Source organism: Atractosteus spatula, chromosome 6 (genome assembly GCF_055471065.1).
Source record: "Atractosteus spatula isolate fAtrSpa1 chromosome 6, fAtrSpa1.hap1, whole genome shotgun sequence".
NCBI lineage: Eukaryota > Metazoa > Chordata > Actinopteri > Semionotiformes > Lepisosteidae > Atractosteus > Atractosteus spatula.
In genome coordinates this window covers 42,856,431-42,882,149 of record NC_142711.1, presented here as the reverse complement: position 1 = coordinate 42,882,149, position 25,719 = coordinate 42,856,431, and the positions used below count along the sequence as shown (strand labels likewise).

The following is a 25,719-nucleotide window of genomic DNA, read 5'->3' as shown; positions in this document are numbered from 1 at the left end:
TGATCCAAATAGAGCTATGAAGTGTAAAATTAGTGAAACAATTATCTAATGCTTTTGCAATCTGTATTGTGCAATTCAATAGGCTGCATGAACAATGTTCTTGAAGACTGAACGTAGGATATGACCAAAAAAATCCTGGCTTTAAAAGGCATCATTTTAGAACCTTTATTGTACTAAATGTAGGAAGTTAAATGAATTTAAATGTAATTTCCAGTGAAAGTGAAGTTATTTCATGCTCAATTGCAAAGGCAGCATTATGAAAGTTGTGCATCAAGACTACTCTACTCGCTACGACTGCAGCACTGTCAAACCCTAAACCACTTACAATAATTAATTTTAAACTATTCCAAGTTTCAATCAGTTGCTTGACAAAACCATAATTTGGAGATTTTGACTAGATAAACTAAAAAAAAGCCTTGTTTAATGGTGCTCCATTAGTGTGAAGAATTTCTTCCACTCCAATTACAGCAATTCAAAAGTTCAAGTTCAAACTGCTTCTGCAAGAGCACACAGTTCACCTTGATTTTCAGTCAGGCAAATCTTCTGTTCCTATGTTCTGGTGAGTGGCCTTGACTTTCCTTACAGTCTGCATTAACCCTTTAATTGTTCGACCTGAAAGGTGATCATTTTTAACTTGACTCGTCCCTGGACTCCTTCCAGTCTTTAGAACAGCATATCGGTAGTGTCGAGATTAGATCTCAAGAAAAATAATCTCAGCGGGGATACAGCAGAGATTTATCGCATTTCAGAATTACCTCCCTGGACATGTAACAAGCTCTGATTTCATTGCACTGCTGAAACCTACTAATTGGCTGCATACAGAACAGAGAATTATAAGTGGAAATTTACGTGACTAATGAGTGGTGTCCTTGAAAAATGAATCCAAAATGTATATGGAGAAAACAGATTTTTATTTTTGAAATAGGTCTCTTCTCTCAGTCACCAGCGAGTTGAGAATTAATTTGTATTTCAAAATGCAAATACTTTAATTAGTACAAAATTTTAAATGGATTAGACCTTCAGCTTTTTTTCCTGCAGTTCAGGGAATAATCAGAGAATGAATACCATCTACAAACTGCAGTATCTAGGATTTACCTGAATATAGAATGGAATCTGATAAAGGTGTTATCAGTACATATGGCAATGAATCACAGTTTATCATAGAACATACAGTATGAGCAATTACTGCAACTGGAGCATTTGAACCACACTGTCTCTATAACAGCTATAAGATCTCAAGGACATAAACATTTTGGTTTTTAAGTATACACTCTTTCCACATGGATTGTTAATGTTGTGAGAAACTAGATAAAACCGGACTAGGAAAAGTTACAATATGCAGATTAATTCAGTAGAATCAATTAACCAGGCTTTCATTTTAATTATGTTGGCAAAATGCTGACGTGTTTATAGTATATAGCACTTCATCAGCAAAATAAATCAAATACCTCTCTCTGCATCTTTAGTGAACTCGCAGAGAAAACAAAATCAGTTTTTGAGCCTCAGCATATCTCTTGTTTCCATGGAGAAAAGACTATGTTAAGTGCGCTCAGGAGTCAAGTGTTTCAAAGGAAAAAAACTTTACAGCATCGAGTAGAAGTTACTTTTTAACCAAACTGCTCTTCCGACATCAAACTTTAGCATGTCTTCTGATACACAAAAAGATTACTACCTGATTTGAAGGTCTTTTATTGTAGAGTGAAACAACTCGCCTAATTTATGTTCAAGGCAGGAAGCACATAGATTTCTTTTCTGGTTGTATTATCTTTTAAATGTATACTTAAAAAATGGAAACAATCTCATTTACTGTACGTTCGCTTTACAAGGATAGCTGAAAAGCACAATTTAATGCAGTAAAGCTTCGTACAGAGCAATATTTTATTACAATGTTACACATTTAATGCAATTTTAACCTGTTCAGTTTTCTTTCCAGGTTGTGAATTGTGTGGAAGCATAATTAATCCAGCAGCAGCGTGAAATTCCACACTCAAAATACAGCTGTGCTGACAAGTTAAATCAATGGAAAATTCAAGCACGGACAATTGATTTTCTACATAAATGCAGTTTGCTTGGCATTAAAATTCTAGCTAAAACATTTGGCACAGGAACATTGTTGCAATATTGTGCACTGATGGAGTGGGGCAGAAATCGCTGGTGACCATTCAGTTTTTGACACTTATGATACACTGCAATGTTAAATGGCAAGGACTACTGTAAATAAGAGATTAGTTTGAGCACACAACCCAACATCAAAATCCACCTGCTCTATAGAGGACAAGCATTGTATCATGAATACAGTGGCACATCTGTCCCAGACCACTTCCCAAGCATTAAAGCTCAACCAAGGTCTGTAGAGCAAATCTTCTCAAAGCAAGGCATGTTAAATATGAAATAGCTTTCAATCCCCAAAATTATTCTGATGATGATGTAAAGAAAGTTTAATACAAGCAATGATGGGCATATAGCAACCTGCAGTTAAGGTTGCCTGTTTCAGAAAAAGTGGAAAAGGGGTGTGGGTGTTTTTTTTTACTTAAGCTCACATATCAACAGCCTGACTTTGTAGACAAGACTGTTGACAAATCTTCTCGGTACCTCCCATCAAGTATGGAAAGCCAATGCAGTAATGCTATCACTGGATGGCACTGTAGGAAGTTAAGTTAATTTAACTGTACTTGAATTTCCATCTAAATTGAAGAAGTTGCAGCAGACGTTTGATCCAGGCTTGACATTTGACCCACATGTAAAAAATATCATAAAAACATTATTCTTCCATCCCAGAAATATAGCCAGAGTATGTCCTATATTATCTGACTGTAGCAGAAACACATTTGTCTTTTCTATAATCTATAACTGCAATGCCATACTCGCTAGGATATATAAATCCACACAAAGCAAACTTCAGTATGTCCAGAATTCAGCAGTCAGAATACTGACCAGGTTGCATGCAAGTGTTCATTTACTGTTCATTACTCCTGTCCTGGAGTCCTTGCACTGGCTTCCTATCAGGTTTCATGTCTTATTCAAAATTGTCATGCTCAGCTATAAGACTGTACATGGCTTGGCACCTAAGTACGTCTCCTAGCTGTCCTCCAAGCTCTTTAACATCCTATGAGTAACAAGGCCTTCTCTTGCTATGCCACAAAGCTCTATAATTCTATCCCCAAAGATATCAGAGAGTTACTTACCCTGAGCACGTTCAATTCCAGACTCAAAATTTCTTTATTTAGAAAGGGTTTTAATTGGCTCTGGGTCTGCTCCTTGCAACTTCTTCTACTATATTTCTAACTATTACATGTCCTAATTTTGTTATAGCCTATCTTTGTGAACTGTTTTTTATGTTTTCTTTTACCTTTCCTTAAAGCATTTTGAGAAGCATATTTAAGGTGCTACATAAAATGAAGTTCACTTTATTATTATTATTCACATTAAGTACACTGGAAACTAAAAACAGAGGGATATGAATTAGGTCAGGTTGCAAAAGCAGTCATGTTTGTGGTCAGTGTCTGTGGGGAGGGGTTCTGGAAGAGAAGCATCCAGTGTTGTTCTGTAGCGGTGCACTGGCTACAGTACAACAAGGAGCAGGAAGGAGAAATCCTAAACAACCTATTCCAGAGCATTCCAGGATCAGATTCTGTCCACAAAAAGTAGCCTTGGCTGATGCAAGATACAATTTTCCAGTTATTTACACATGCACAAAAAGATCAGCATATAGATTTTGATACACTGGCAGAATAGTCAAGACAGAAGCTTTTCCTCTTCGGGTCTCAAACTGCATCACTACGTGGTTAAAAAGCATCTGTCTGCAATTCAGTTGCACACTCAGAAAAGCCAAGTGAACTTCTTGCTTGCTGGAGAAATTGTGTCATGGTCTTCTTAAAGCTTTTTGCACATATTGTGCAACAAACCCCTCCTATCTTGGTATGTCACTGTGACTAGTTGAATTCACTATAACACAGCAAAAAACCTGCCTTTGACTCATAAAAAGGGGCAACTGCACTGCTAAATAGGTGGAATTCACACAACAGAGGTCCCACGCATTTAAGAATATTAGAAAGGTCTCAAAAAAGAGGATATCACCCAGCGGTTTCTTGAAAGAAAAAGCTTTGACAGTGAGGCTGGGTAGTTTGTCCCCGTCTTCAACAACAGTTGTGCAAAAAGGTGCTTCCCTGTTCTCTCCCCTGTAGTAAATGACCTCTGGTTCATGTTCGAACAAGCAAAAGCAATGGGGGTCACGAACAGATGCATATGACAGTCTAAGAGTTCTTGGTGAATTAAGCAAGATCTACCATATCCAAATCCATACATCCTATCCACTAGATCTTTACTGGCATATTGATGATCTAGTTTATTTCTAATTGTTTTTATAAACTTATATGTAGGTCAAGAAGTCTTGCTTATACAGGTGATTGGTGTGGTCACCCTTTTAACAGGTGGGCACTACCTTATCCATTTTTGAGTCAACGGGTATTATCCTCGTTTTGATTGACTTTGGTCATTCAGTGTTTTGTTAATAGTCTATAGATAACAACTCTTGTACTTTAAGAAACAAATGGTAGACTACTATCAAGGCCCTGAGATCTATCTTAATTTTTTTTCCGGTTTTCCTTCTCCTGATATTTCTTTTATCTAGGCCACTGCTTTTCAGTCTTTGATTTACATACTCATGGGAAGAATCTGTTCTGTGCTTCATACAATATTATAATTTCTTTGCCTAATTGGTTCTTTTGCTTCCATTTTCCTCATTATACCTTCATTGTTTGCAAGGACTTAATCAACACAGACGTTCCCTCTAAGGTGCACTCATAAACTGAGTAAGAAAGAAGTCACAAGCCATACAGTAACTATAATTTGTACAGCTGATACCCCTATTAGTTCTTTCCCATTCTAAGGGAGGAAAATTGAAACATTTCCCATGAAAACTATTTTACCCTAACAGACATTCTTAATTTTATTACATATGGCTGCATCAGAATTGAAATACATCTGAATTTTATGGTCTGTGGCACGCTATGCTTTTAAAATAATTTTTCAAACTGACCGATATTTTCTGAGACACTTGAATCATTTAGGCTCTTGCGCCTCAATGCTCTTTTGGATGTATAGTGCTGTACCTCCACCTCTTTCATCTTTCACATCACTCAAAACTGTTGTGTCCACTAATGTTGTATTCCTTGCCTTCAGTCTATTAGCCATGTGATTCGAAATGCATCACGATCACATGCTGACATGGTAGCGCTTATCTCCTGTATTTTGATCCTAAACGCCTGGCATTTAGGTTTAAGCCCTTAATTTCCTGCTCCTTTGACTCTGGTTTTCCCTGGAGTTCTCTTTTTTTATTCTACTCCCCACATATTCACCTCCCTTCTTTTCTTCAAATGCAGCTTTCTGGCAAAATGTCTTGTTTATTACAGCCTCCCTGTGCTTTAGAGCTTCCTTAGCAGCAGAAGGGAAATAGCATGGTACCGAATTCACAAGAACCACGACCCTTAATGAATCAAGAAGGACATATCCTCCCAAGGTTAAAGAACAGGGCTTGCACCTATAACTGCTGAGAGGTCTTGACGTGTACCTATGCGGGAGGGGGGTAAGAGCTGTTTTAAAATTAATTCTGGAAAAGGTTACAAATGAATCCTGCTGGTAGAACCTTACGAATATAGAAACACAGGGACTGTAGTACAGTACATCAGTGCTTGGTCCATTTTCATGAACTAAAGAAAATGTTCTGTGAGAGAATAGACAATTTTAACATTTTGCAACAGCAAGGTGATGTCAGGCTACCATAAGATTTCCTGTGTGGTAGTTTTTACTTTTAGATCATTTAGTCTAGGGATGTCAAAGCCACTTCCTGAAGGGCCTAATGTCTGACTACTCTGATTGGAGGAATAACCAGCAATTAAACCTAAGATTCTACTTAGACATAATACATTATGTTACTTAAGGCCTTTTACAGTTGGTTCCTCAAAACACTCACTTCATTAAAAGGTACAGTTGTGTATAAAACACCTCAGAGCCAAGCTACAAGTATTACACTTACACAGTTAAATAAATAGACCCATTTCGTCTGACACCCCTGAGTCAGCAAAACATACAAAGATCCTATGACAATGGGGAACCATGTCAAAGACCTCACTAATGTCACAGAACGAGCCACAGTGTCAGTCCATTTTTGGATTCAATTTTCAATATGGCGACAGGGAACTGAACTCACTCTTCCAGAGCAGGGATCTCATACACAAGCTCAGGAATAGTCTATCTGCTGTCTGTTTATAATAATACCATGTGCCTTGGATTACTGTTAAAGCTTCATCATCCATCCATTTTCTAACCTCTTTAGCCAATACAGGGTCATGGTCACTGGAGCCTGTCCCGACAAGGAAAAGGCACAAGGCAGGACACATCCGGCACAGGACGCCAGTCCATCACAGAGCACATAGACACAAACGCACATACACCAGGGCCAGTCTTGCCAGATGGCAATTAACCTACCAGTATTTTCCACCACTCCCACTTTGGTAACCAGAGCACCAGGAAAAATCCCTGAGAACACAAGAACAACATACAAACTCCACACAGACAGCACCCTCAGGAGCCTGGAACCCCAGTGTTGTGAGGCAGCAGTGCTAACCACTGTGTCACCTTGCCAGCCTACTAAGGCATCAACATACTCTAGGTAAATTACATTCTATATTGGCACCCCGCAACCAATACCACGAAATTCACAATTTTTTTTAAACGTACCTTCAGTAAGAAAGTCAGTGAAGATGTTACATGTAAGATATGGATCATTAAAATTAATGTCTATAACAGTAAACTGCAGTGTACTGAACAATTCTGACTTATGTACAAAACATACCTCTCTTCATGCACTAATGCTCTTCAATTTGTGTGTGACCTCACTTTGCCACAATTAGCTAAACTACTAAGGTATCATTCTGCATTTCCAGGAAAGACTGAACCAAAAGTCCTATAGTACAGTGTTCATTGATGTATGTGGTAATTCACATTTAAAGCTGCCAAGATTTAAAGTCCTCAAGTTCGGGCAATGCTTACATTTCTATAGAAATCACTGCACTGAGATTGTCACTGTGAAATACTTACAATGTGCAGTGCAGCATAAAGCTTTCAAATCACGCAGGGTGTACTTTTCTGTCATGCTAAGCTGCATTACAAATTCCTGGAAACCTATACTTAAGAGATGGTTTCCTGGCCTGTTACGTTGGGCTATCTAAAGAAAAAAAACTGCTGCCTGGGAATGCAAAAAGGAGACTAGATGCAGTAGATGAAGACAAAATGATTGGCAAAACAAAAGACATGCATGTATGCTTAAAATGGCAGACAAAAGTGCTGGTTTAATGAAACATTAAAAAAAAAAGCAGACTTGTTTAAACTCAACCCTACTAACGAAAAAAATAAAAACCTGCTCCAAGACCCAGCGATTAAGAAAGTGCTGCTGAGGCGTTTCACTTTGTACGAGCACAGATTTTAGGAAATGCAGTTCAAAAGTAAATTGTGGCGTCCAGAATGAATATGAAACTAGCAAATACTGCAGGTACAAGATATAAAACCATATGTGAGAAAATGAGAAATTAAAGAAGTCCAAAGGCACACGCGACTTGAATACAAAAGCACAATTTAACTCATCTGTGGTTAAAAAAAACAGGGGTTCTAATTGTTTCAGTTATTTCAAAAACAGTAACAAATGTTACAAGCCTTACCGACCGACTCACACTAAGGTATTTATAATGTTTTCTGCAGAAAGTCTAATGAGTCATAATGTGGCACATTACAGTATTGCAGGTTAAAATCAGGCACAGAAGAAAGGCTACGGGACTTCAGCTAATGTACACAAGATGTCTGCTGCATCTCGCAGGGAGGCATTTTATTCTGTTGAACGTTGTGCATATAGGAGTAAACTGAAAAAAGGGGGACTGGGACATTGCAGAAGCACCAAATCTGCCTAAAGTAGATGCGGCAACATTTGCGTTTTTCAAAAATCACTCAGCCCCGATTTACCCACACCATCAGGAGCCCGATGAAAAGGGGAACCTGTGGCAAACGCCAAAATGGTCTTTGAAGAAACAGGCTATATTTTGGGTTAGATTAAGCAGTATCTCACTTCCTCCCTGTGCATCTTGGTGTTATTTTTGGCTTACAAAAACAAAGTCTGCAAAATTCCGATGCGGAACCCCAGTAAAGACAAAAGGCTACCAAAAGGGCAAACCTCCGAATTAAGTCCTGCAAAGAGCAGGCAAACCAGTTAGTGTCCTGGACACCAATAAAATCCGCATCACAGTCATGGTGTGAATGTTGAAAAGATCTTGATTTGAAAACACTTCAAGATTGATCAGCTCGGTGAAAAGCATACCTAGGAACTTACAGATTTGTTCATTTGTAAACACTCCCCAATCTCCATCTCATTTGCAAAATTAATCAGTCAATCCACTCACCTCGTTTATTCATTCCACTTAAGCTTTTGACAGGCTAGACTCCCGTCAAGCACATATCTTGTGATTAAAAAAAGTGATCTGCCTTAGTGCAATGTACTATAACTATTCTAAAACCAAGATTCTTATTGGAACACAAGATTTCAAAAGCTTTCAAAGTTATAGCGCATGACATGCGATACACCTTTGTGGACTGAAAACCAAACCTGTAATGCAGCAAAACCATAGGTTATTTTTCTCTTAAACATGGCTCAGCCCAAAACACTGACCACTCTCTTCTGTAGTCTTCAATGTTCCGCTTGAGAAAGCAGAATTTAAAACCTACAAAGTCCTATAAAGACTGCACATGACAGCATGGCGACCACGGCCAACCCATTAAATTCAGTGGGGGCAGGGTGCTACATTAAGCCAGCCAAAACTGTTTGTGCCACAGGAAGAAGCTTGTGTTTCTTAAAATGAATGAACTTCCTGTTGTAAAAACAATTCAGAAGCTACAACTAACTGTTTCAGCTGCTGCTGAGATCATCGATAATGCACTAGATTGCTCCGACACCCTTTCGAGTTGCCTATCTCATGCAATTATTGTTTTCTCCATTTCAGAAATAATAAAACATCCTAGGTCACAGTTTCTTGTCTATTGGTATTGGTATATAGCCAAAGAATATCAATTCGGCACTACAAGACTCAAGAGCAAGCTAATTCATTTTACACTTTAGAAGAAAACAACCTTGCTTCACACAAGTAAAATGAATAAACATTTTTCTTTTAAAAAATCCCGTTTTTTTTACACTCAATGTAAATTTATAAAAAAAACTCAGACTTGTCTTCTAGAAATCAATGTTACAAAACTACCAGTTGACACTAAACTGCAAAAGGAAATCTTAGCATGGTACTTGATTATGCCTTAAACCAAACACTGTCCCTTAAAACAATACAGTATAAAGAACTGTATAAAGACATCCTGCTGAAAGAAACAACTGTAAAGATGCACAGAATTTCTCCAAAAGGAATTATATTCTAACCTCAACATTCCTGATCTTTAAAAAGGAGCACAATCAAATTCTGCAGTTATTTATAGTACACTATGCAAAGGAAGAGTTTTGCATGTTATCCTCACTGTCTGTAAAGCTGGAAAGCTGGTTTTGTAAGTGCAGAGATGTAGGAATTAAAGAAATCTTCCCCACTTATACACAAGTAGATTGAAGCAGATCTGCCCAAAAAGCAGTGGATACAATCCTAGCAAAACTGCCCCTTTCTCTTGACAAAAGCTGCTGAATAACGTGTGTGCTTAAAATTGGCTTTGTCATCTGAGGTCTGAAGAGATATAAAACTGGTATTTGCTCAAGAGACAAAAATCACTTGTTTTGCCATTGATTCTGTTTGATCTTACCACATATTATATTCAAATCACACTTTTTCATACTTCCTCTCTTTCTCGAGTTTCTACATTCTGGGTAGATGAGTGTGGGGAAGTCAGTAGGTTTTTAATAGGAGACTGACACTCTACTAAACTAATTTGAGTGTGACAAAAAAGAGCATGACCAGTGTTCAGTGAGAAATTAACCTTCTTACTGATATAATAACACCAAAATATCTCCTTTTGTGCTATAGTTTTTTTCTTTGCCACACTCTTATGATGGTACGAATGATAGCATACAGTTTAATAAAATATCCCCATCCCAAGAAAAAACATGCTTTCCTCTACATCGAAAAACATCTTCCTAGTCAGGGTCATCTAGAGCCCAGTGTCTACTAGTTATTTATTCCAGCTGAAATCCCCGCTGCTTATTTGAATCCATGAGTGAACGTGAAAGGAGCTAAATGTGCCTTGTTGTTTTCAGGTGGTACACAAATTGTCGATTTCACAGTTGACTTGAAAGCTCTTCCGTTAGATGAACTGTTTCTGCTGCATATGGGTGGAGTAGCAAGGAGACAGCTCGGAACTTCTCCTGCGATCCAGTAAACACAAATGGTCTTATATAATACCTTCAAGGCACTTGACAGAAACAAATATCATCCTGACCAGAAGATTCATGGTCAAAGAGTACCAAACAAAAAATGTCTAGACTTTTCCTAATTTCCCCCAAATTTACAATCTCTTGCACCCATAAAGACTAATAAATTAACCATTCTCATGTATTTTTACAGTATTTGGATGAAATTCTTAGCCTTCCAGCCATCTTCACGCAACAATCTTTGGATCTGGTGATCGCAACAATACAACCATCATACTTGCTGCAAAAACAACGAAACTCTAATCATCAAACATTTTAAATAGCAAAGCTTTTAAAACCTCCTAAAAGATCGTTAATGCCAGGAAGTTGATGGGTTGGTTTCCTTTGAATCGCTTTTCTTAAAAAAAAAAAAAGGATGATTTTTTTTCCCCCTTAAAGTCTTTAAAAGCTCATGGAAATTAATGTTGTACTAGGAAGATCCTGAACAAAATGAAAAAAGTCAGTACAGATTCAAAGGAAATTAACCAGGTTATCCTTAGTAATAACTTGAAGGGACTCTAAAGCTTCACAGCTGTACACACTAATCCCACAGAGGCCACAGACCTCCAGATGCTCTTTACTTTTATACTGCTTTCCACAAATTAAAGAATAAAGGACACAATGCAGATGAAATGACAATCTGGGCAAATTTTGAGACCACTCTGCGCTGGGAAGTTACAATGTTTGTGCAATAGTGTACCAATGCCCAGTTTTATCAAATAAATATATTTCCCTAAAATGCCTTTTCGTATTACTTGCAGCAACATGCACACTCAGGTATTTGCACAACCAGGCACTCCAAAAACAAAAAAAAGCAATAACCTGCAGAGCCCACTAACAAAGAAATTGGACGCCACCCTTACTGCTCCTACATTCGAAAAGCTGTGCCCAGAGGTTGTATTTATGTCCTACTTTGGTGTTCTGCAGCAGCAAATCTCTGCAAGTCTGGAAAAAGCTGGGCAGAATTTTCATGGCTTATTTCATGAAATAAGTCTCTACAAAAAAATGTAAAGTCCCATGTAAACTAAATGTGGGACTTGCTGTACTGATGAATTCTAAAGTTCCAGCTCGTGACACACGTCCTCCTGCAGTGTTTTGTCATTCGCACAAGTTAATCGTTGATACCCCGATAGAAGACGATGTGTCAAAACCACTTGAGCCTGCTGAACAGACTCGTTTGTCATCGGTTGCTCCAGCGCAGTGGCCATCACCTCGTGAAACAGGAGCTGCGAGCTCTTGGCAATGAGCTTCAGCTGACAGACCAATGACACCATGCGAGAACAAAGACCAAGTCCAAAGCAAAATCCAAGCATGCCGTGGTTTTGAGTCGGCTTCAAAGAAGTAGCCCCAAAGCACTCTGCCGAGTGTAAGGAAGGAATGTACAGTATGAGACTGCAGGAGCAGCTTCTGTTCAAGCACTGAAGGAAGGCGGTGGTTTAAATCAAGACTGCACTGCAAGAGAAATGCATGTATCCCTCCCCACAAACACCTCTTTTCACAAAAGCACACACTTCATCTCACAACTACTTTGGTAAAAGCAACACTTATGGAAGGTTTAAGATTCTCTCACATTGAATAAATCCCCAAATTGTTTTGTTTGTTTTTTTATTTAAAGAAATGCAAACCCATCTATTTTTGTATTAAGTTCTACTGGTGGCTATATTACTACTACTAATAGTAATAATACAAATCCTCAAGCCACATCTTACCAGTTCTTAAACCTTCTAGTTAGGTGTTAAGCTTTTTTCAGCATAGTTAAAATGTTTAGTAACAGCATTAAATGCAATTAATTCTGCAAATTAATGATGCAATGATGAGTTTTTTTTGGTGAGGAAGGGTTATAAGTAAAAAATACTCTGCCAAGAGTGCAATCTATCTCCTAATCCAAGAGAAAGGGAATCCTATTCTGACAACCTTCATCTCGCACTCTGTCCCAACTCTCAATACAGGATGAGAAATTGGAGATCTACGTAATGAAGTCCCTGTGTGTTTCATTCTCAACCTGGAAGGGCAGAGATATTCTGCTCCAGTTTAAACCTCCACGTGAAACGACGCTGCTGTCCCTTTCACACAAGCCCAGCATTTTCATATCAAGATAGATTTTCAGCCATGCAACACTATTTCTTGCATTAACGTAACTTGGGGTATCAGGAATGCTCGTTGCAGCAGACTTGGGAGGGTTTTCATGCCATCAGTTACAGAGAACTCTGACTAGCCCATGACCGCCTTGCATTGGATCGATTTAGCTCAATGCATACCATCATCCAGATTTCACACTTTAAACAAGAGTGATTTACTCATTACTTTCTAAGCGCCACTTAAGCCTCTCATGAGTGAATTGGGCCTGAATGGCAAAGGATGACCAGAGTCAATGCTACAGTGGGTGTGCCCACCATCATCAATGGGAAAACAGAAAATTAATCAATCACATATAACCCAGTATCACACATTCCTCACAATATCTGCTCTTGTGAAGCAGGAAATAGATGTGAATACATGAAATGAGGGAGAAGGGCTGGGGTGTACCATGATTCAGATAACATTATGCAAAAGATTTTAACAATCCGCTTTTATAGGAAGAAAAACAGGCAGCAAGGGGGCGCAGTGGATAACATCGGTGCTTCGCAACGCCAGGGCCCTGGGTTCAGTTCCTGGGGTGCTGTCTGCAAGGAGCTTGTATGTTAACCCCAGCTTTGTGTGGGTTTCCACCAAGGGCTCTGGTTTCCTCACACGGTCCAAAGACAAGCTGGTAGGTTAATTGGGTTCTGAAAAAACAAAACTGTCCTTGGTGCAAGTGTGAGCATGTTTGTCTCTGTGTGCCCTGCAATGGACTACTAGTGTCCTGTCTGAGGTGTGCCTGTTGCTTGCTTGGATAGGTTCCGGAACACCGTGACCCTGAATTGCATAAGTGCTTATTGAAAATGTGAAAATGACAAAATACTGCACTTTTTCTTTAAGTGAAAGGCATTGCAAAATGACCCTGTCACTCTATGCAGGGGCCACCACCAAACAGGACAATTAAGAAAAAAATTAAAGTAAAAAAGGAAAGTTAAGACATGAGTAGACATTAATTGGTTTCAGTCACACATACTTTCATTTCCCTGACAAGTACTGGTAATATTTTACCAATACTTGTCTTCCCTGTCAATATAAGAGGAGAGCTTGCTTCCCTCAACTTCAGCTGTCATTTTAATCAAAATGTAATGCAATAAAAAACTATTACAGTGGAACCACAGCAGGGGCAGGTGTGGAATATACCCTTTCGGCCTTCTAAAACGCATAACAAAAGCGAAAGGATTGCCAATTTTGGCAAGGACGTGCAGAAAAAATTAACACAGGCACTTTTATAGTGCAATTTCATACTGTGACTCCAAAGCCAGTCATCCGTTAAGAGTTTTTGGCCGTCATCTTTCCCCGGAGAGTCATCAGACTTAATGGGAAACCTGAACCTAAAGGCCAGCAGCCTTTACAATGCAGCCGACTCAACACCCCCGCCCCAGACTGGCAACATAATACACAGCCAAAAGCCACATAACCTGAAGGCTGCTTGCAAGCAGCGACTACACCTGAAGCTCTGGAAGTACGCAAAGCCACTATTTTCTTTACAATGAAATATTGATCAATATAGTTATGTCAGATGCTGAGTCAGCATGCGTAGGCTGCAAAGGAACAAGTAAAGGTTTATTCCATGTTGGAAAGAGAAGAAAGGAAACTCAACATTTCGGCTGTGGAGCCTTCTTCGGGTGTGACTGCTACACAGACGAAACGTTGAGTTTCCTTTCTTCTCTTTTCAGCATGGAATAAACCTATTACTTGTTCTTATTGACAAATATGCCATATGACAGTGCTGGATACTGCACATAAGACTCCACCTGAATAGTGTGGGGTAACAGGAACAGCTACACAACAGATTCCTACAGACAATGGTGTTCACTGTACTTGAAACCTGCAGTGTAAACAGCTAGCACAGAACTCAGATCATTAGCTGAAACACATTTCAGGACTAAGTTCTAGAAGGATAGAAAAAAAAAGTTTATAATTGTAACTTTGAAACAATACATAAAGTAAATACTATGGCTCTTAATCAGGCACAAAATTACAACGATTCACACTACCAAGTCACTTTAAACATTCAGACTTCTAACCCCTCTGTATTTCACATTTTGGTGCCGAAAGCTAGATTCTGAATTTCAGTGTTTGCCCAGTGTTATACTATATAATAAATAAGACTTGGTCAAATTTTAAAAGAACATTTCTATAGGTGAATTAAACACAATGGAGAGCAATAACGTGCCTCACCAAGAACAAATATCATTTAAAGAGCTGCAGTATTGCATACAGCACACAGGAATTCCTGACGAGGGATTTGTTTTCAAAGTTGTACATTGATAGTCCCCGAGAGGTATTTTGTAATGATAATTTGTTGTACAGAAGTATTGTCCTGCAATCAGAATACTGATTTCACATTCCCTGAAATGAACAAAGCTGGATTACATCACAGACATCATGAGACTCCAAAAAACAAATCCCATTATTAAGAAGTAACTGAAAGCAGTGTGCTAGCCAGCATTCTCAGATTCTGTGGCCCTCATTCCTGCTCTTGCAGAGAGGTAATTAACACTGCTATAGCCCAGCCAGCAGTAGCTGTGGTTGCTACACCACCTGTACCATCCCTACACTCACTACAGAACAATCTGATGCACTTTAAAGCAGAACTGGGTGACAGAAGTTACTGATCTGATACTGAAGACATAGAACACTTGTCCACTATAGCAGCTTATTTGATACAAGCCAGAGAAAGGGCACTTCTGGTGCCTGGAAGACCAGTGCGTCTACAGCAAGGGTTTCGACACACATTCTGCAAGGAGTCAGTTAAACAACTGACATAACTGTTTTCTAAATTAGACACATACAAGTCTTTTATGTTAGATTACCCACGACACCCACGTCATTAAAACAACAGTTCCCTATAAATCATCTCGGAGCCTGCTCACATGTTTTAGAATTATGCAGCGAATTAAGTAACATATGCATAACTGAGAATGTGGGAGAGACAAACCAGAAGACACTAGGCCCTTCAGTAATGAGACTCCTGATCCACAGGTTTTCAAGCTTTCTTCAAAGCAGGAGCAGCAGAAGAGCTGGAAGGTGTTAAATTGGTTGAGCTAAGCCAATCACCAGTTGGTTTAACTCAAGAAGAGCGGAGCTGGACTGAAAACCAGCAAATAAAACAAACCTTCCAGCACCAGGAATTAAGCCACCCCCGATTCAAGCATAGGAATCGTCCACTCCAGTTTTGATAAATGACTTGCCACATTGCTTAAAAACATTCATTTGTTCCAGGTCCTAATAAACTGATGATTTATGGGAGGCCTATAGCCGTGTCCTGTTATACTGGGATGCCACCATTAATAGGTTTGGGATTAGTCCTCAAAGGCTCTAAGCTCCTGGTTAAGTAACACCCACCGAGACTTCCTGGGCACCTGCAGGATTGCAAGGGCATCAGCAAAGAACATACTCCTCCTGGTGTGCCAGAACCTCGTGAAGTACCTCAAATGCAGAATGACAAAGGGGTGGGCAGGTCAGAGGAACCTGCCCTTCCTCATCATCTGAGGAATATGAGGGTATATATATATGCATATGAGGTTATAGGGAGCTTTAAGATGAGATGTAGAGGTGTAACTGACTAATGCAAACCGGGTGGGTAAATATGACCAAGCTTAATTTAGTTTCTGCCACTTGAACTGTCCTGCTATTTAATTTCTCACTAGTTCGTAATTTCTGCATTTGTGTTAAGTGCCATTATTGCGGCTGTTTGTTACTCGTCTGTTGAATGCAACTTCTCATTTTTAACACCCAGAAAGACAGCTTCTGCGCAGAGCTTCCACGGCACAGAAAACTGGGACAGACACAGGCACTGCACAGAAAAACACAGCTCCTTGAATCCTGTACTTCACACACAGTTTGAATTCATACTCAGCTTTGAGAAATCTTTAAAGTCAGGTGAAAAGACCATCCCTGTACTGCACCAAGGTAAATGATAAACTATGCAGAAACGACAACAAAGAGCCACAAAAAGCATACACAACAGGATATGGACTGAGTGAGAAATGAAGAACTGTAACAGGAAAAAGGTGACGACACTAACATAGCATACACAACATTATGAGCACAAAGTGACTGATGGATGAACACCCTTGGGTATCTGTTGCAGACACCGTGTAATGTCCCATTTCCAATCTAACACAGCCATTTTAGGCTGTCCTTCATTACTGGTCTCCCAGCCCAAATTTAACAGCAAGCTCTGAGTGCCACAACTTGCAATAAATCGAAGCACATTTATGGTAAGACATACTTCTGACTGCACTGAAAGTTCAAGAATAGAAGACCTTATTAAAAACAAGTAGAAGAAGCCCTAACTATAATTCAGTGATCTTGTTTTTAAAAAAACACTTTGATAGTTCGCACAAGGTCACTATGGCCGTTTTGGATATCTTTTTAGGAAATAAAAGGCATCACCCAGGAAGATAAAATGACAACCCAAAAATGCAAAACCTAAACTTAAATGCACAACTAAATCCATACTTGAATGACTGGCGAAGCAGGACCAAGGCAATCTGATTAAATCACCTAAAATCTCTATAAGCTTACAAGGAAAAAGCAGCAAGTACAACAGGAATTGAACAGTACAAGAAAGGAAGTGATATCCCTCACAAGACTTAAGTAAGGCCTTAACAGACAAGATATTCTTATCACAGCTCTGTTACAGTGCACTCCCTTCTGGGAAGGAAAGAGCAACAGTGTCAAAACCAAGATTTCTACAAAACCCTTACTGCACCCAGGCAAAACAAAAGAGCCGAACCATGTCTTTTACATGCTTTTTACGTACACATTCCTTGAATCACAAGATTCACATGCTTTAACATGCAAACAGGCCTATACTGTTCAGATGTCTGAACAGTATTAAAAGAGTTCAGATCAGCACACACACAAAAAAAAATCACTCCTCTTATTTTCTACTTTTTTCTTTTTAAAAAAAGTCACTTTAAAGAGTTTAAATCTATAATATAAAGAACTTTTCTATATGGATACTTAGAACATTATTATTATGAGGTAAAACAGTACAAACAGAGGGAAAAAAAAGATCCTGAGGGCAGAGCACAAAGGAAAGTTAATAATACAGAAGAAAAGAAAGCCACCTCCAATGTTAAGATTGTACAAAAATAGTAGGGCTTTATAACCACTCTATACAGTACACGTGGCTCTTTAAAAATAACAAATGGTTACCAAAGCCTAGATTTCAAGTAGACTCAAAACATTCTTTAGTACCGTGAAATATACTGCACAGATACTGTATGATCACTGTACAGTGAAGTTCATATCTCGCAAGTTATAACCATCAACTCACACCTTTCAGGTTATCCTGAAATGTATGGGCATTTGGCTAAATAACTTAAGCGTTTTCCTTATTGATTTAAAATATTTGTCTAGTGAAGTGTGGTTTATAAAATTGGATCTGTTTCTGTTATTTCAGTTACCAGAAAGAAAACATTAAATGTTTCGAGTGAAATCAGGAAGAAATCTAAAAATGAGATTAACTAATTCTACGATAAAAGCTAAATGGCATTTATTTATTTTAATGCGGTTCAGTTTAGTAGCTCTGGCGTAGGTCTGTTGGTTTTACTTGTAATTTCGATGGTCTCGGTAACAGACATACAGTGAACTTTGAAATTCACAAGAACTTAAAAGCATTGACCAAGGATTGCATATTGCTGTGTCGATTTCCTTAAAATAGAATTATATATTAACCCACCAGGCGAATCCGGAATTTCTATAATGCATACCGATTTACCTAGCAATTTCTAGTGAATTTACTAGACAACACAATCTAGATGTTTGTATTATTTTAAAAACTGTCTCTACTTTCACCCTACTACAGACACTACGAGCATTAATTCCAAAACTAACAGCTTCCCACGAGGAAAAAATACAATGCAGCACAATACAAGAGACATACAGGCGGTAGCTAACAATTTCTCTTCCAATCGCTCTGCCTCTGGACAAGTTACACTGTATCACTGCGAAAATGTCACGAGAAACCGAAATCGCACGGATTTCTAGTACATGTGCCCCAGACTTCAGGCACCTCCCTTGGCTAAGCTACACACTCTAGTCCCATGCTCCGCTGGGTTAACCCAACCTGACACAAAAACCGAAATAAAATGCAATACTGCAAACGATTAACGATGGGTTGCTCCATTCTTACCTTAAGCAATACGTGGATGAATCCTTGGATTACATAGCCAGAGGTATTTCAATTTAAATCGAACTAGGTTAACTGTAATTTTACACAGAAGGTTCTTCCTTTTTAAATACCAGTACGTGAACCAAGATACTTCCACCTTCAACACCAGCGCCTCGCACTCACTCTAACACACACACTGTGGTTTTCCTCTGGGTCCTATCGTCGATTAGATTCAGCTACAGGAACAGAGGATGTTCACGACGAATCTTACTATCCTTCGATTTAAAGTACAGTACATTACACTACGCTGCTGTATCGTGCAGTTTCGAAAGGCATGGATTTTGCGTAAAGATAATTAAAATATAAGGTTAATTAACAATTTGGCAAGATCCAGCATTACCTATAAAAGGATCAAACCGAAAGCGTTTAACAGGTGTAGGCAGCCTAAAATGTGTTAATGGCTGCATTAGTGACCCTCATGTCGCCTCAACGGACACAATACAGCCCGCAACGACAGAAATCACAAGAAATTGCATCGCCACACGCATCCATTATGGTTTTTAATGATCGTTTCACTGGTAAATTGTTTTGAAATTCCTTTATCATCAGTAAAATGGATATTTTATTTTGTGAATACATTTGGGAACATGAATTGTGTCAAATCAAGGGTCAATGACTGCCTACCTTTGGAATGCTTTTTCATTATTTTTATTAATTATTATTATTATAGGCTGATTGTGTGAAATTGGAGAGGGAGAGACATTGAATGAAAATCAGAGGAGATGTCAATAGATTAGACAGCTACAGTAACTTCTTGAGTGAACAAGGCAGTTAGAAAATGTTTTGTTTGTTCTGTTTTAGTGCTTTGACAAAAATAACTACATAGAGATCTCAAACAAAACTGCGTGAGAAAGCCATAAATCTAACAACATTATCATTATGATGTAGAAAATCTATCTCAACAGGCTGGCCTAGCCTTTTCACATTTCATCATCATGAAAGGTTTATTTCTTTATTGCTATTGATTTTTTAAACTTTAATGGTCACATTTTCAACCTGCAGGAACATATTTAAAGTTTACATCTGCTTTTAATGTTGCAAAGAATGAGATAATTGTTAAAAAAAACACTTCTGTAAATCATGTAGACATTCCCAAGAATAATATGAGGAACTGGGAAATTAAATGAGGCTTATAATCTATGCCCTGACTTTACATTTTTCAGGCTAAAACTAGGCACTGGACTTAACAGTTGAAAAGAATCCCTCTTCAAAATTTAAACCCAGAATTTTTTTTTAAAAAGATGTTTAACTGTGTGGGAACTGTAGTGTGTAATTTTAGTTAATAAAAATGTATAGTCACAAAAGGGATCTGGGTGCTTATATAGATATTTCTAGAAGTTTAAGAAGGTTTAATACATGAATATATAAAATCCTAAGGGGTGCAGAAGGTCAAGTCAGAATACTGCTTCATACAAGGGCCTTGTAGCCCTCATCTGATGAGATGTCAAGATTTTCTGTCTGGTCAGTACTGTGATAAGACCCCCAAGGAAAACCAGGTAGCTACTGCAGGTGATGTACAGTACAGTAGGTGGACCAGGACATTCCCTCTAGACCACAATTTCCTAACCAATCTCCCAGAATTGTGAGCAAAGACACAATACCAAAAGAGCTCCTGTACTTCAGAGGAGACATTAAACCGAGGTCCTGAATAACTTATCGTTAAAAATCCCATGACACTGTTCAAAAGAGTAGGGTTGTTAATCTATTCATCCTCACTACATTCCAATATAGGCATATATAATCTGGCCTCGTGAAAGTTTTCCCTAAATTCAAATGGTGAAACAATTTCTTACTTCTCTGCCTGATCTGTTGTGTAGTTGGATAGCTGGTATATCCTGGCAGCTACATGTTCCCAGATGGGCACTTCCCTTCAGATGTGGATAGAGCGGGTCCCCATATGCCAGTGCCTTGCAGAAGTATTCAGACTCTTCCCATGATGTCCATTTTGGGAAATTACACAATGATGCATACACATGTCTTTAACTTTAAAGGTTTATTCAAAACCTTTTTTCTTAAACTGAAACATTTAAGGTTAAGCAAACGTCCGCAAAAACTAAAAAGGGAAAAAATGAAATATGTTGATTGCATAAGCATTCAGACCTGCGAACTCAATATCTACAGGAAGTCTTTTTACATAAGTCTCCATCACCTTTGCCCACCTGCAAGGTGCAATTATTTCCAATTTGTCTTGCTAGAGTTGCTCAAGATTTCACAAGTTGCTTGTGGTTTGCTTATGGACAGCCGTTTTCAAGTCATTTTATGAAATTTCAATAGGACCAAAGTCCAAATTTTAACAGAACCACTTTCTTCTTAAGCCACCCCAGTGTAGCTTTGCCTGTGTGCTTTGGATCACTGCCTGCCGCAAGGTGCATTTTTGAGACAGTTTTATGTCTGAAGCAGGCTTTCTTGCCAGTCCATCTATAGTACCATCAGTTTTGTCACTGAGAAGCAAAGCAATAATAAAATGCTGTATTCACCATGCTTGACAGTAGAAATGCTGTTGACTGAATGATGCACCAAATGGGTTGGCCTCAAAGATAACATTTTGCATTTAGACCAAAAAGTTCAAATTTTGTTTTGTCTGGCCACAAAAATGTTTCTGACATGTTCTCAGTATCACTTAAAAGCTTCTTTGTCTATAAGAGATTTAAGATGTCTTTTTTTTTCAGTTCCATACAGCTCAAACAGTTTGGATGGACAGTGTGATCTACTGTAAACTGTGTCAGGTGTCTTTTGCTTCTACGTAAATAATAGACTTCACCATGTTCAAAGAGGGTATTATTATAGATATTGAGGGCCTTTGAAATGTTTTATATCCTCCCCCTGATCCTTGTCTTTATACAACTTTATCCCAAAGTTGTTCTTTAAGCTCCTTGGTCTTTGTGGTTGAATCTTTGTTTGACAGACTTAGGGATCATACAGAGACAGGTGTATTTATTCTGAAAACATGTGAATCTCTAATATTGTACAATGACTGAGGCCAGACCACTAAATGTGTGGCTTTTTAAAGTAATTTTATGCACCTAAATTGATTTACATTTTCCACAGAAAAAGGGGTTGAATACTACATAAATAAATCATAACTATTTTGTTTGAATTTTATATTCTTTTTTGCTTTGAATGTGTGGAGTAGGTTGTGCATATAACAAATATTAATGGATATTTCAAAGTGTTGTAAGAGCAATCTTTAAAGCAAACAAAAGTGAAAACAGCAAAACTGCAATTGTCTACATAGTTTTGAAAGACACTATCTTTGTTCTGGCTTCTTGATATACAATGTCAAGATATTCAGTTGCCACATAGAGAAATTAAAGCACTTTGGACATACCATTGTAGCTGTCAGATAAATGTGAAACATATTTTCTTCTTCCTATAACCTCTGCCCACTTGAACATACACCGTTTTGCAAAATTATTCACTCCCTTTAAATGACGTGCCATTTAAATGACAAATTATGCAAACCTTTTTAAGTGGACATTATTAATCAAAACTCAAATGTCAAACCAAACACACTTCTGGATGAAAGATGTTAAATGTTAGTGAAAACTACAAAGAAATGTACATCTTACCACCTAGACAATGCTTATATTAGTCTGTTCCTCCAAACTGAGCAGCCAGGCAAGAAGGAATCTGGTTAGGGATGCCACAATGAGGCCAACAATGACTTTGAAAGGTCAGACTAAATTGGAATTCTTTGAGCTTAATGCGAAGTGTTCTATCTGGAGCAAACCCAACACAGCGCATCACCCAGTCAATACCATCCCTATGGATAGATTTAGCAAAGTACAAGCAAATCCATCAATGTTCTGATCACTTCTTCCACTTCAGGGTCAGAGGGGAGCCGAGCCTCTCAGAAAGCAACAGGTGCAAGGCAGGATACATCCTGGGTGGGACCCCAGTCTTTCACTGGGCACACACACAGATATGCAAAATGGACATACAGTACAGTACACACACGCACACCTAGGGCCAATTTTCCCAGAGGCCAATTAACCTACCAATATATTTTGGGACTTATATATTTTAGGAGGAAACCCACATAAACAGAGAACAAATAAACTCCACACAGGTAGCATCCCCCAGAATGGGAATTGAACCCAGGGCCAAAGTGCTGTAAGGCAGAAATACTAATCACTGTACCATCATGCCATCACAGTAGAAGTGAATCTTAAATATGTTTCAATATGTTAAAGCCCTGCTGTAAATCTGGGATGAATATTCACTTTTCATGAACTTGAATTTGATTGCAAAGAGGTACAGTATGGGTGAAAAGTGCACCCTCCCATTGTACAAAGTGGTAGAGAATCAGAGCTGGAACTGCTACCAACGTGCTACTGATCAGGTGTTGAATGTATGTCTTTAGTTTTTTTTTATTTTTCTTTGCAGTTTCAGCTGACACTTCTTCCACCCATAAATGTGTTCAGTTTTGAGCATTCACATTTTGATTTCAATGCATGCTGCATGTAATTCAACGAAATGGGACATAATTGAAAGGGGCCAAATACTTCTGCAAGACAGTGTATATTTTCCTTACAGTACACAAAGCACCACCCCAGCTCTGTTTTCAGAATGCAAGAGTTAGAGCACTTTGTTCACAAATATACCACGCGACAGCCATGGCATGCAGCAGTATGTGTGAAGATCAGCTTTAATCCACCTTTGATTCAGCGGACGGCTGACAGTACAAACAGAAGTTGGAGTCAGATTAAAGTGAAAACACATTACCGTGTCAAGTTGGTGCAGGCTTTAAAAAGGCATTAAAATTAGCTTACGCAAAAGCTGCTTGAGATTCCTTACAAAGGAATCTTAGCCTAGGTTGTGAAATGTGGCTCCCCTTCTGCCAACCTACCATCACTGAGTTTATTTTTTAAACATTTCAAAACTTCACAGCAAAGGAAACAAAAACAAATGTGTCAAGTATCACGGCCTGCACTCTGTTTCTAACACTTTTACAGTAACTAAATGCTTTAAATTGAATTTGGTTTACACCAAGCGATTTCTTTCTGTTTAATCATACTGGAGGGGCGCTTGTTCATCTGTCAAAGGGCTGTACTGCACATGCATTTTGAGAAAAAAAAGGGTTTATAATTCCATATCCAGATGACCATGGCTGAGTGGCACTTTACATCTATTGAGGATTGAAGCTGTAATATACAGCACAGCACCAGCTTACTTCATAACCATCAGGAAACTTCAAAGAGCAGAGGTGTTCAGTTAAGATTAATGTCTTCTTCATAAGCCTAAAAATAGACCAGAACCTAAATTTATCCTCATCTTGTATCATTAATAATAGTTACAATAATTGGTTTTGTGTAACAGATGTGTTTAAATTGTGCTTTGCACCTCAGAAGATAGTAACAGGGGGCAAACTTTATCCATGACTTTAGACACAGTTTTTATTGGCCTGCAACCCCACCACACGGCACATCGCGTGGAGACTTCAACAATTGAATTAAGGCTTTAGGAAAGTCAGACTGTGCAAGACCAGGTTGCAATTTAGCCATTCAGAATTTACCCATTCACCCCTACTTTTATGAACAGAGAGATCTCTTACAACCAAGTATTCCAGACTCTGGTTTAAGATCCCACATGACAGATGACACCTCCTACACCCCAGTAACCACTGTCACCATACTAGAGTATTAGTTTGGAAATTCAGAACCAGAAGTGAGTTGAGAGTACAAGCTTCCCTCTGTTAATCCGACAAAGAATAACCCTGCACCTCTCTGCAATGCTGGTACCCATTTGTACAGCCGGGTGGGGTGGAGCATGCTGAATAAAGCACTTTGCTCTTTGATACAACAGTAATGTCTACATCAGATGCTTAAACTCACAATTCTGTGACACGGTGTCCAGAGCCCTAACCAGTTAATGTCACAAGTATCTATAGTATAAGCAAGGGGTTATAGCACATTTTGATGAGCCTCAAATAAAAGACGTTGGTCTGTATGAATCACTTATAACATCTGGTCAATGTGAAATGCATTGTTTTTTAAAATGTTGCCAGTTATCCAAAGGCTTTAACATATATGATAACACACTGCCATCTGTGCTTTCCATGGAATTGATGTTGATAAAGAGCTTCCTTTGGGTAGACAAACCTCTAGAGGCTTTCATTCCTCACTTAAACTATGTTTGGCCACATTTTTATCAACCAACGTTATTATTTTATCTTTAAAATTTCACTGTTTGATACTTCTATGTCACGTGCCATTTATTTGTAATTGTAACTTTTAGAAAATAGTAACCTCAATCCAATAAATAAGTATTAAAATTGCCATAAAACAGCCATATCACCCTGCAACTCATAATTCACAACTGGCAATCCACCGAAGGTAAGTGAGCCTGGTCAGTACCTGGATGGGAGACCTCCTGGGAAAAAACTATGGTTGCTGCTGGAAGATGTGTTAGTGGGGCCAGCTGGGAGCACTCACCCTAAGGTCTGTGTGGATCCTAATGCCCCAGTATAATGACGGGGATACTATACTGTAAACGGGCACTGTCCTTCGCATGAGACGTAAAACCGAGGTCCTGACTCTCTGTGGTCATTAAAAATCCCAGGGCATTTCTCGAAAAAAGTAGGGGTGTTACCGTGGTGTCCTGGCCAAATTTCCCATTGGACTTTACCAATCGTGGCCTCTAAATAATCCCCATCTATAATTTGGCTTTATTACTCTGCTCTCCTCCCCACTGATACCTGGTGTGTGGTGAGCATTCTGGCACCACTATGGCTGCCGTCACATCATCCAGGTGGGGCTGCACATTAGTGGTGGTGGAGGGGAGTCCCCATTACCTGTGAAGCACTTTGAGTGGAATGTCCAGAAAAGCGCTATATAGGTATAAGGAATTATTATAAATATATTATTAACTTATTTTTAAACTCAGCTACCCTGTTTTTAAACCATTTGCTTTGCTTCCTGAATAAAACACTACAATACATAACATATGCCTATGTGCATTTGTCCTTGTGTGATAC

General features: G+C 38.7%; 1 protein-coding gene across 5 annotated transcripts in view; it reads right to left on the bottom strand.

Moving 5' to 3' along the window:
- Positions 1-25,719, bottom strand: part of fam49ba (family with sequence similarity 49 member Ba) — a 67,071-nt gene that overhangs the window by 36,385 nt on the left and 4,967 nt on the right. Inside the window, exon 1 of one of the 5 annotated variants that reach the window (XM_088918591.1) lies at positions 18,705-18,869. The exons of 2 other annotated variants lie outside the window; for them this stretch is intronic. The gene's annotated coding sequence lies outside the window, so the exon portion shown is untranslated. Of the gene's footprint in view, positions 1-18,704; positions 18,870-25,719 lie in introns of those variants that run through there. 2 more of the 5 variants (XM_088918585.1, XM_088918586.1) reach the window with 2 other exon arrangements.